Raw genomic sequence first — 13,343 nt, forward strand, 5'->3', positions numbered from 1 at the left:
TAGATCCTTGTGTGTTAGATATGTTCCCAGCCTCAACCAAATTGCTGATATTTTTACCAAGCCACTATCTAAACTAACGCACTCCTCTCTTCGTCTCAAATTGGGCATTGGTTGTTCACCCCTGCCCAATTTGCGAGGGGATGTTAAGAATAAAAGACAACAGCTTATTCAACAGCAAATATCAGGAACAGAAGCCAAGAGCATAAATGAGGAAGAAGCTGATTGTATGAATGATGCCGATAAGTGTACAGAAAGAAGAAGATCTACCGTTAAAAATAAAGAAAGGAAAGAAGAAGGATGATAATACAGATTGAGATATTGCATGAAGAGAGGCCGTTAAGTGCTAAGTCGTTACTCTGCTCATGCACTCTGTTTTTCCATTTACTATGTTTTTCTTCTTGTGACCAGTATTCGGTTAGTTCTTTGCAGTTAGGTAGTTAACTACTTCTTCAACAGTTCAATTGTAAAACAGATTCATTGAGAGAACTAGAGGAGATATAAGAAGGAAATCTCTCAGCGTCAACGCAAAACTCGCAGCAAGAAAGGGCGGCTGGTCATGGGCGCGAAGAACAGGGGCGGAGCTTCGGGGTCGTCGCGGCTGCAGCAGACAGCAGACGTCAGGCGCTGGCGGAGGCTCGGCACGGAGACGCGGCGACCGGCGGAGGGCGAGCTGCTGCGGGGCCGGCTGCAGGAGCGACAGGGGCCGGCAGAGGGCGAGGGCGCTCGCGGCTGCTGGCGCGGCGACCGGCAGAGGGCGCGGGTGCTCGCGGGGGCGGCGAGGAGCTTGGCTGCTGGTGTCGTTGGCGCTCGGGCGGAAGGCAGAGGTGGCGACGGCGAGCTGCTGGTGGTCGCTCAGGCGAGGGGACGCTCAGACGGCTGCAGGTGCTCGCGACGTTGGCGCTCGGGCGGAAGCAGGTGTTGCGGGGGGTTGTAGACGGACGGGCTGAGGGCGGAGGCGCTGCAGGGCTGAGCTCGCGGGTCCTGCAGGTGGAGGCGCGGCGGTGGTGCCGGCGCGGTGGCGGTGCTGGCGCAGCGGCCGGCGCGGGGGTATCGAGCAGCAGCAACGGAGGAGCTCGCGTACGCCGGGGAGAGGGGGTGGTCGGGCAGAAGCGGCGAAGAAGAAGACCTGCTCTTCTTCTCTTTTCTTTTATTTTTTTATTTTTATTTCTCTCTTTCTCTCTCTCATGTCACTCTCACGTCTCTGCTGCACCCACTCACTGCACTCTTCAGAATTTTAAAACCCCACCAAAAACCAAAGAAAACTCAAAACAAACGAAAATAGAAAAAACCCCTTCTTTTTTTTGATAATTCAAAGAACCCGTACAGCCGGTAGCCAGCGAGCAAACCCTGAATGACCCACCACCTCGGTGCCACACTTAAGATACCAAATGCGTCCACTGAGTTTCGAACCCCTCACCTTTGGGAAAAGACCAATGGAGCTCTTATCCAGTGGAGACACCACGCCCGGTGGTAAAAAGCCCTTTTGTTATGTTGATCTTTTACCCCAAAAAACGGAAGAGAAAAAGCCCCCTCTTGCCGTACGCACACAACACCTTTTATACGGGAGGGAATTAGGTTTTTGTAGCATATTTTATTTTCTTTTTTCAATTTTTCCATCTAACCTCATCGGATTCAAGTTTCCTCGCTCAATCAACTTTCGCTTGCACATAGCCTCCTAAATATAACATTGAGATATATGCACTCACGCGCAATATTCTCTTTTGATGTTTCATCCTTAAACTTCCAATCTTTAGTCAAATATATCGCTTAATGTGAATATATGCAATATTTACCAAATATTAAAAGAATAATATGAATCATTTTCTGAAAATACCGACTTGTTAATTCGTAAAAATTGAAGCTCATTCGCCGTTGATCAAATGCAAAAGTGATAAACAAATAAATCATTGTAACTAAAATTATGTGCTATGCAATCTTAATTCTATTATTATTTTTTGGGTAAAAATTAATCCATAATTTTTATGTAATAAATAACTAGGTTGCCAAAATTTATGTGTCAACAGAGGAAAAATGCAGGAGCAAGATAGTAATGTTTTTTTAGTGATAGTCATAGCGCTATCTTGTCTTGCAAAGAATCCGTCTTTTCACTCAAGGATTAAGTATATGGAGTTGAAGTATCATTATATTCTCCATTTGCTAGATGTCATGTCATGAAGAAGGTTCTTGGTGCAAAGAAGCCGGCAAATATGTTAATCATGGCTGTCAATATTGAGAAACTAAGGGCGCGTTTGGTAATGATTCTGTTCCCAGGAACTAATTACGATCGAGAATTTATTCTTTTTTATTCTGTTCTTGGGAACTAATTCGAGCAAAAGAACGCGTTTGGTAGCTTGTACAAAATTTTGATTCTAGAATAGAAAAAAAGAGAAATGCGTTTGGTAAGCGCATAAAATTTCTATTCCAATTCTTTTTTAATTACCTTTTAGATAAATATAAATTTGATATTGAATTCTCATAAACCCCTCATTGATTAATTATATTTATACAAAGTAATAAAAATATTAACTAATCAATTTTTATTTAATAGTTAATAATAAACCATAGTATAAATTATACTAATATACCTAAAATATGTATTAAATATAAATACTAAATTATAAAGAAAAATTAAATATGTATTCTATATATAGCAAATATATATTTTAGAATAGGAGGAAATTAAAATAAAATATAGAAATAAAAAATAAATAAAAATAAAAACGAAAATTGTTGTTATTTTAATTTTTTTCTTATTAAATTTCAATATTATTTATATTTAAATAAGAGTTTTTTTCTTATCATGGTGATTTCTTATTTTCAATAAATATTTACATTTCTATGATTAAATATCTAATCCATTTTGAATTTAATATGGATGGATGTTAATTTTAATTTAACCAAGATTCTTCTCTCTCTCTCTCTCTCTCTCTCTCTCTCTCTCTCTCTCTCTCTCTCTCTCTCTCTCTCTCTCTCTCTCACTCTATATATATATTCCCTTCTCCAAAACCAAACACCCAACGTTTAAAAGAATAAGTCTTCAAACCAACATGACTCTTTGAAACAAAAAAAAAAGACTTTAATGAGAAACTCATCGCTACAACTTATCCATAAATGAATACTGAAGTAACTTAGTCCATTGTTCAACTTTGAAATATTGGCTTTGATAAGTCAATAATTAATAACAATATTACAAAAGTCGGAAACATAAAGTTATGGAATCTCGGCATATTGTAATCTCTTGCCATTTGATTTGCGATACTTTTCCGAAGTATGTTTATCTCCATTGCTTGCTCATTTGATGTATCATCCACAACCTCCTCTTCTCTAGTTCCAAATGGGTAATCCGGATCTCCATATCGGGAAAAGTTTTTGTCCATCCTGTCTTGGTCACGAATATAATTATGAAGAGCACAACATGCAATTACAAAGTGGCTTCAAACTCTTGCAGCCTTTTCTGTAAAAGATCCCAATAGAAGAAAATAATTTCAGGCGGGGCGGATAATCCAAATAACCATGTTAACTTCAGAAAAAAAAATGCAAAAAAATAAGAACTTGGTGAGAAATTATCAGTAGAGTATGAACTAGTACAATTTTTCTCTCCTCCTCCGTTTCTTTTTCCTAGTTCAGCAACTCTATATGCCATTCACAGCATTGACAAACAGAACACCAAGCAGAAATCGCAAGCTCGGAGCTATATCATTCACATATTGGACCATAACAGCACTCTCTCCACGCATTTCATCCTTAAAATCACTCCTCACCCCAAACAAAACCGCACGAACCCAACTAATCCCCACACCGCACCAATCGATTCTGAGCAGAGACTTCCCACGGAACCAAATTGAATCCCCCACCCTAAAAAGCAAATGAAACATAATCAATGCCTTCACCAAAGCACTCGACCACCATGAACAGGGTCAAGGCATCACTGAAAAAACACTCGACCACCTTGCCTTCGATGCCTCGAACAGTGACGAGATTGCCAATGTCGCCGAGGGCTTTGCGGTTTCTTCCTTCTGCTGCGCCGTTCTTCTTCTGCTGCTTACCCTCTCCTCCTCCTCCTATCGCTGCCTCGCCTATATCATGGTCGCATAAGAATACAATCAACATGGATATTAACGACTAATTGGATAAATTACATACACGAAAGAAAAAACATAAACACGCTACGGTCAATTTGGTTGCCCAGAAAATCCTTTGGCATTTGCCATTTGATTGCCTCTTAGAATTTTCTGAAAAACCAAACACGAATTGAAGGGAGAAAAGCCCGTTTTTCGAGAGCCTATTCGCTCATCAAGTCTGGGTTTCACACAAGCACTTGTCCACATAAGAAATCGTCGTCGACGGAAACACGAGATCTTCAATGTAATACAAGAACATTCCTAAGAAGATGCACACACGGGTCTGCTAATTTCCAAGACTACGAACGAGAACCCATCAAGAACAGAACATCAAGACAGCCAAGGGAGTCCCACGAATCATCGCACGGGACCGGAGGGGTTCAAAGAAGATCATCCCGAAATCGGCACCAAAAGACATTGAAATATACTATTCGGCAAATGAAAGCCCCCCCGAAAAAAAAAAATCTTATTCGGGCCCGGGGGTCGCTCGGCGGCCGGATCGGCGCTAGCGCCCGCCGATTTGGGCTTGGGGGTCGCTCGGCGAGCAACTCCTCGGCCGGATCGGCGCTGGTGCCCGCCGATTCGGGCCTAGGGAGTTGCTCGGCGAGCGACTCCTCGGCCGATTGGCGAGGCGGCCGCGGCGGAGCTCAATGATGCTCACACCAGCCGTTGCGGACAACGAACGACGATGATGGTGAGCAAACCGTCACCTAGATCGGCCGACAATGACGCAACTTTGTGAGTGAAGGGAACTCACCTTGAACGAGCAGCTTCAACGATGAAGAAGCTGCAGTCGCCGTCGCCATTGTTGTGGAGAGAACGAACCAGAGACAACGTCGAGCAAAAGAGAGAAGAAAAGGAAAGGGTTCGCACAGAGAGAACGTGGAGCAGGAGAGGGTATGTTGAGCAGAGAGAGAGCCACTTTTTTGATTCTTTTTTCTGATTTAGAATCAAGAATCATGTTTTTTTTTTATTCTAAATTCTTGTCCAAAACTGATTCTGGAAACAAAAAATTTACCAAACGCGATTACGGGCCGGCGGTGCAGGGAACAAAGAATCGGAATCGGCCTGTTTGGATGGTTACCAAACAGGGCCTAAGGTTGTGCATTGCTTCAGTTGGCCTTTATGGTTTAAAATGAGGATGTGCCTCCACACAAAGACAATTTGGGTTACAAAGACAAGGGAAAACTATGAGAGACCATTGCAATTTTAAAGATTAGCCTCCAAGTGGGAGATTGATGAATTTACTTGAGTCCAATAGGAGAATTTATTGTTAAGGGTATAAATGTAATATATGCCCAAATTTCTCATATATATTAGAGAAATCTCTTTCGCAATTGTAACTTAAAACTGAAATCAATAGTAAAAAGATTGCTTAGTATGGGCCCATAAATTTCCCCTTTCTATTTTTAAAAGGATTTTCGACGTAAAAATTCGCTTGTCTTCTTCTCTAATTTTTTCTCTTTTGCGTTGCACACTCCTAACATTTACTGGCGTGATGAGCCTAAGCATAAGCATTGCAACTGAAGCAAGTAAGTGATTACATACACAATGCATTTGCTTGTGATGATGAATCGCATTATCCCCAAAAATATTGTTCATATTTATTCATGAATGTTCACTTGTGTTGCACTTAAAGAGAAAACATGGCAGAAGTACACCCCAAATGCCAAAACTTGGCACGGAGGAAATTTAACTACCAAAACTTTGGAAAGGTACACTTAAGTGCCAAAATTGGAGTAAAATTGATCACTTAAGTGCCACTTCGGTCAAAATCTAGTTGTTGACGTGGCAATTTTCTAGCAATGTGAGTGCAAAACGGCGTCGTTTTGCAAGGTGACGTGGTAAGAAAAGCAAAAACGACGTCGTTTTGTCTCGATGTGTAAATAATTAATATTAAAATATATTAAATTAAATTTAAAACTAAATTTAGTTAAAATATTCTAAAAAATTAAAAAACTTAAAATTAAAATCTTAAAAGGGGGCAAAGGAGGCGGGCGAGGACTAAGCCCTCGTCATCGCCGGGAATGACCGGTGACGGAGGGGAGAGGGTCGGCGGGGTCGCCGGCCCCTAGCCAATCGGCGGTGAGGGCCGCAAGCCCTCGCCGGATTTGGGCAAGGGCCGTGACCCTCGCCCTAGATCTCGCCGCCGGTCCCGCAAGGCTCGACAACCCCGCCCGATGCTCCCCACCATCATTGACCCTTCCCGGTGATGGCGTGGAGGCAGCAAGGGCCCGCGAGCCCTTGCCCAGATTTGGGGTGAGGGTCGCGGCCCTTGCCGCCACTTGATCAAGGGTCGGCGACTCGGCCGACCCTCTCCCCCTCCGTCGTTGGCCCTTCCCGACGGTAGCGGGGCGCGCCGACGACAAGGACTTAGCCCTTAGCCGCATCCCTTCGCCCCCCCTCTTTTTAAATTTTAAGTTTTTTATAATATTTTAAATAAATTTAGTTTTAAATTTAATTTAATTAATCTTTATATTAATTATTTACACATTAGAGACAAAACGACATCGTTTTTGCATTTTCTCGCCATGTCAGCATACCAAACGACGTTGTTTTGCACTCACCTCGCCGGAAAATTGCCACGTCAGTAATTTGGCCTGATTTTGGCTGGAATGGCACTTAAGTAATTATTTTACTCTGATTTTGGCACTAAAGTGTACATTTCCAAAGTTTTGACATTTAAGTGTCCCTCCGTGACATATGTGGATCCTTTATCTCCCATGAGTGTCTCAACTCGTCAATCGTATTGATACTTACCTCATTTTCGTATGCATTCACAGTTGAGAAGTGGTCAAGATACTGATAGCAGCACCATGCAAAGCAAAGGATACTCATGGAATGCGTACGTTCATGTGTTGTGTCCGCCTAATGTGTGTTTCCGTGTTCTGTCTTGTGTTTTGAGCTTTGGCAATGTTCTTGCATATCAAGTACATTGCCGATGAAGTGAAACGTTGTAGCCTCGTCACCTCCTAACAAAATGTGATTGTTTCGCAAGAAAAGCAAATCGACTTTTGAGTTAAACATGGAGGCATTGTTATAATATGTAATATATTTTTATTATTCTAAATATGATCCCAATATTATATTTTCAATAAATTTCGATTTATTGTCCAATTTATTACCCACATGTATTACGTGATATTTACCTGTTAATATGTTACCATAACGGTCTTGATGGAAGATATCGGTAACGTAATAAACGGAATAAAAACGACAGGTTGCTAGTTCAAACCCTATCACTACAGAAAATACACCATCAGGTTTGAGAGGTATTGGCTAATAGAATAGGACGTATAGATCTAGTGTTCCCCATATTGCAGATCGATCGTGCTGTGTGGATTCGTCCAAGGTTTTGAGGTTTTCCACTTTTGCAAATTTTCATCAATGGCTGGAGGTATGTTGATCTTTACGTTTCCACAAATCAATCCCGAATTTTGTACAAATTTATCCGTGATTGATAAATCAAGATCGTTAGGTTTTAGTTTATATTTAATCTAACAGTTGGTATCAGAGCATGTTTACAATCTCTACCTTGGTGAAATTTTTGGAATTTATTTTCATTGAATTATGTGTGGGTAAATTTGGATTTCTATATGGTTTGGATCGAAATTTAGAATTCCGGCCAAATTCGAGCGACCCACCACGCGATAATGGATCTGCATGATCACACCGCCATTAGGAAGAAAAACCCTTAAATTTTTCGGCATATTACTGATCATCGGAGATTAATCGAGCGGTGAAATTTTGGTGGCTAGGGTTTTAAAGGGCATATCATTTTTAGGCTTAATTCTGGTCAATGCATTGGTCGTTTTTGCTGGATCTTGAAATTATTCGTTCGTCCCAACGTTCTCTTCAAAACCCATCAACTAATTTGGTCGGACATAGGCTGTGGGAAGAGACCCAGGCAGCGGAACAGACTAGGTCGCAGCGGAAGAAGCGATAGAAGATAAAGGCCGAAAGAAGGCCTAGGGCACGTGGGTTGCACGTGCTCGAGGGCTACAGTGGGCACGTGCGAGGGGCTGAAGCGGGCGCGTGCGTTGCACACCCCCGAAGGGGAAAAGCACACGTGATTTCTCAATTCTCCCCCTCCGCATTTAGGAAAATTGCGATTCTACCCTTGCCCGCATAAAATTCTGATTTTGCCCCCCTGGGGCGTGAAAACTTACGATTTTGCCCTTTTATGGCGTAAACTTCCTATTTTACCCCTTAAAAGTAAAATTCCAATTCTGGCATTGCGTGCAAAATTCCAATTTTACCCCTTTTGCACATGATTTTACTGTTCTACCCTTATGTGCAATTTTATGAATATTTTTTCGTAAAATTAAATGTCTAGTGATCTGTATATATTTAATTAATTAAGGATTAGCCACAGCATCTTTGATTATATTAAATTATATACATTAAGAGCCTTTGGACCACATATAGTCAAAGACAATAATTGTGATTGGTCACATTAATATTATGAATTTTATTCCACAGAAATTTTCAATATATTAATGTGATTAATTAGGATGAAATATTATTTTATCTTTCTTAATTTACTCACAGGGATTAAGGAATGGAATATAATTTGATAGTTTCATCATGAAGTAATTATGAATCAATTTAAATTAGAAATTTAGCCCACAGGCAGTTTTTGATGTTATGTGATTCATATTTTTATAACATATTTTACATTGGTAAAATATGATTTAAGTTTATTTGCCTCAAATATATTATACATAAGTTTTCTTTGATTATGATGTAGTCTTACTACCTACGATTAGTTCTGGTATAATTGTTTCCGAGTTTAATGGAAATAACTTTAAAAAATGGAGGGAATTAGTTCTTCTTCAATTGAGGTGTATGGATCTTGATTATGCTCTAAGGTTAGACGAACCACCTGAACCTACTGAGAATAGTACTCATGCTGAACATACTCGTTATGCTCAATGGGAGCAATCCAACTATCTCAGAGTGATGTACATAAAGACAAAACTCTCTGTTAGCATTCGTGGTTCAGTCATTCAGCATAACAATGCCAATGAATTGCTAGAGGCTATTGATACACAATTTGAGTCTTTAGAGAAGGCGCATGCCATGACCCTAATTATAGAGTTCTCATCATTAAAGCTAGTAAGAGGTGTGCGTGAGTACATCATGAAAATGATGGACATTGTAGCTCAGCTGAAGAATCTTGAGGTTGGATTATCACAATCTTTTTTTGTATACTATATCATAAATACTCTCCCACAAGAGTATGCCTCTCTTACAACACACATAACACTAAATTGTTAATTAATGAACTCATAACCATGTGTGTTCAAGAGGAAGAGAGGCTACTAATGGAGAAATGAGAAAGTGCTCATTTGGCAACACATGATAAGTATAAAGGGTAAGGCAAGCAGAAGAGGAAAGGTAAGATGCCTCTACCTCCCCAAGCTGGCATTAAGAAGGAATCCAAATGCTTCTTCTGTAAAAAAGAAGGGGCACATGAAGAAGGATTGCGCCAAATTTAAGACTTAGCTCAAAAAGAAAGGTAACTAACTTGCGTGTGTTTGTTATGAAACTAACATGGTTGATGTGAGTCACAACACTTGGTGAATTGATTCTAGTTCTACAATCCACATTTCGAATTCCTTGCAAAGTTTTCAGAACCAACGGAATCTAGCGGAAAGTGAACAAGGCATCTATTCGAGAAACAAGATGCACTTGCATGTGGAAGCTATTGGGACATGTAGATTAGTTCTTAGTAGTGATTTTGTTTTTATTTTAGAAAAGACCTTTTATATTCCTAATTTTTTAGAAATTTAATTTCAATTTCAAGACTTGTACCTTTGAGATACTCCTTTGAATTTTCAGATTCAATATTCAATTTATCGTATAAATCTAAAATTGTTGGAAGTGGTATTTTGTCTTACGGTCTCTTTCGAATTAATTTACAAGACAATGTCATTAATAATGCGATACACATTCATGATAATGTTGGTATAAAAACGAGATCAAATAGATGTGAAAAATACTATGGTAGATATATTGAAAATGGACAAGCACCTGGTCTATTTGCAAAGTTTCTTGAAGAACATGAATTATTGCTCAATACACTATGCCTGGTTCACCGGACCAAAATGGTGTCGCACAAAGAAGAAACCGAATATTATTGGACATGGAGCGGAGTATGCTCAACAACTCCAAACTTCCTAAGTTTTTGTGGACTGGGGCTCTTAAAATGGCTATGTATATATTAAACCGAGTTCCAACCAAGGCTGTTCCAAGAACGCCTTTTGAGTTATTCAAAGGTTGGAAACGAAGTTTGCGACATGTACACGTTTGGAGATGCCCATCTAAAGTAAGAGTCTACAATCCACAGGAAAAAAAGTTAGATCCAAGGACTATAAGTGGATATTTTGTTAAATTTGCCGAAAAATCCAAAGGATATAGATTTTATTGTCCATCTCACACCACTAGGTTTGTGGAATTAAGAAATGCTAAATTTCTTAAGAATGACCTGATTAATGGGAGTGGTCAATTCAGGGATTTTGTTCCCGAATAAGATCATTCAGATACTTAACCTTCTACCTCAAGTACTAGATTGGTTGTTGCTTACAACGCCCCTTTAGTTCAATCAGTTGTTGAGCAACCAATCATTGAAAATCCACAACTTACTGATATTGATCCAGTAGACCCAACTATTCAGCAATTACTAGATACTGTTGAGCTTCCAGTTGAACAACAAACTCCTTAGGAGGATGTTGATGCAACATTAAAAAGGTCTACTAGAATAAAGAAATCGGCAATTCCTAATAACTACATTGTGTATCTATAGAAATTTGACTATAATGTTGGAGCTGAAAGTAATCCCGAGACGTTTTCACAAGCCATTAGTTGTGACAATTCCAATTTATGATACAATGCCATGAAGGGAGAGATGAATTTTGTGGTATCAAATGAAGTCTGGAATTTAGTTGAGTTGCTTGATGGTGCAAATGACATCGGTTGTAAATGGGTTTTCAAAACTAAGAAGGATTCATTAGGCAATATAGAGAGATACAAAGCCAGGCAATATATCGATTACACGAAAACGTTTTCTCTTGTATCCAAGAAAGATTCTCTTCTTACTATTTTGGCATTAGTTGCTCATTTTGATATGAAGTTACATCAAATGAATGTGAAAACGGTGTTCATCAATGGAAAATTGAAAGAAGTGGTTTACATGAAACAATTAAAAGGATTCTTCTCTAGTGCTGGTGAGCATTTGGTATGCAAGCTTAAAATGTCTCTATATGGCTTGAAACAAATATCCCGCCAATGGTATTTAAGATTTCATGAGGTCATTTCTTCATTCGATTTTAAAGAGAATGTCATGGATCAATGTATATATCAGAAGGTTAGTGGGAGCAAAATTTGTTCCCTTGTGCTATATGTAGATGACATTTTACTTGCAACCAATGATAAGAGGTTGTTATATGAAATGAAACAATTTCTCTCTAAGAGTTTTGATATGAAGGATATGGGTGAAGCGTCTTATGTTATTGGGATTAAGATCCATAAAGATAGGCCTCGAGGTATATTAGGACTACCTCAAGAAACCTATATCAATAAGGTCTTAGAAAGGTTTTGGATGAAAGATTATTCACAAAATATAGCACCAATTGTGAAGGGTGATGGGTTTGATTTAAACTAATGCCCGAAGAACGATTTTGAAATGGAACAAATGAAGAACATCCCATATACTTCTGCTGTTGGAAGCTTGATGTATGCTCAGGTTTGCACTCGACCTAACATAGCCTTTGCTGTGGGATTGTTGGGAATATACCAAAGTAATCTAAGTATGGACCACTAGAGAGCTGCAAAGAAGGTGATGAGGTACCTTCAAGGAACAAAGGGACACATGCTTATGTATAGACGGACGGACAGCCTGGAGGTAGTTGGTTACTCAGACTCAGACTTTGTTGGCTGCGTTGATTCCCGTAAATCAACATCGGGATATATTTTTATGTTTGCTGGCGGAGCTGTATCCTAGAGGAGTGCAAAACAAATCTTGATTGCCACTTCCACTATTGAGACAGAGTTCATTTTCTGTTTTGAAGCCACCTCACATGGCATGTGGTTGAAAAGTTTCATATCGAGGCTTAAAATTATGGATTTCATTGCTAGGCCATTAAGAATATTTTGCGATAATTCAGCTACAGTTTTTATGACTAAGAACCACAAAAGTGGTAGTCGAAGCAAGCACATCGACATCAAGTATTTAGCCATCAGAGAGCGTGCTAAAGAGAAAAAAAAAAGTGGTTATAGAACACGTAAACACTAGATTGATGATAGCTGATTCTTTAACTATAGGCATGCCACCAATGAGTTAAAATGATCATATATTTAGAATAGGCATTGGTCCAATCATGTAAATTTTTTCTTTATATGAAAGAATTTGTGAGACTTTTATTCATTTATAATATTTTTCTCAATACAGTTGTATACGTTCAGTTATTCTGAGAAAACAATTACGTTTGACTTGGAGTAAACATAAGGTTTATTCATTAAGTTATTTGATCACATATGGGCTGATGAAACGCATTGTGATACATGGAAGATCATACCCGCTCTAAGAGGACTCATCGCCGTGATTCATGTGTTTATTTTCAGTATAAATTTTATGTGGGTTTGGGTTAATAATTCATTTGATGGAATATTGGGATCAAGTGGGAGAATGTTATAATACGTAATATATTTTTATTATTCTAAATATGATTCCAATATTGTATTCCCAATAAATTCCGATTTATTTCCCAATTTATTACCTGCGTGTATTACGTGATATTTGCCCGTTAATATATTACTATAAAGATCTTGATGGAATATATCAGTAACATAATAAACGGAATAAAAACATCAGGTCGTCTAGTTCAAACCCTATTACTATAGAAAACATACCATCAGTGTGACATCCCAGATTTTAAGTCTTGTTTTCTATTGAATAAATCGGGCATTTCATTGACGCATCTATAGGGTTGTTCTCGGGCGATCATTCTAGAGATAACTAGACTATCTGGGGAAACTATTAAGAATTTTAAGGCAAATAGATTTAAGAATTCGACCGGGAATCGGCTGCTCGACCGTGTTCATCTGCTGAGATCATTACGGCACATATGTAAATTGATTAGAGATCAGATATAGGTCGGTTCGACAGAGATATGTGGCTAATCGTGGGTGACACCACTAAATTGGAAAATTCTTGTCAAC

The 13,343-nt window shown here is 39.2% G+C and overlaps 1 long non-coding RNA gene across 1 annotated transcript; it reads right to left on the bottom strand.

Moving 5' to 3' along the window:
- Nucleotides 1–3,424: 3,424 nt before the first annotated feature.
- Nucleotides 3,425–4,962, bottom strand: LOC104423735. The gene is made up of 3 exons (XR_005550727.1): nt 4,879–4,962; nt 3,949–4,076; nt 3,425–3,454 (listed from the first exon to the last, which is right to left on the bottom strand). It is a non-coding gene; the product is annotated as an uncharacterized LOC104423735 (long non-coding RNA).
- Between the last annotated feature and the right edge of the window lie 8,381 nt (nt 4,963–13,343).

The sequence above is a fragment of the Eucalyptus grandis genome, chromosome 5 (genome assembly GCF_016545825.1).
Source record: "Eucalyptus grandis isolate ANBG69807.140 chromosome 5, ASM1654582v1, whole genome shotgun sequence".
Classification (NCBI taxonomy): Eukaryota; Viridiplantae; Streptophyta; class Magnoliopsida; order Myrtales; family Myrtaceae; genus Eucalyptus; species Eucalyptus grandis.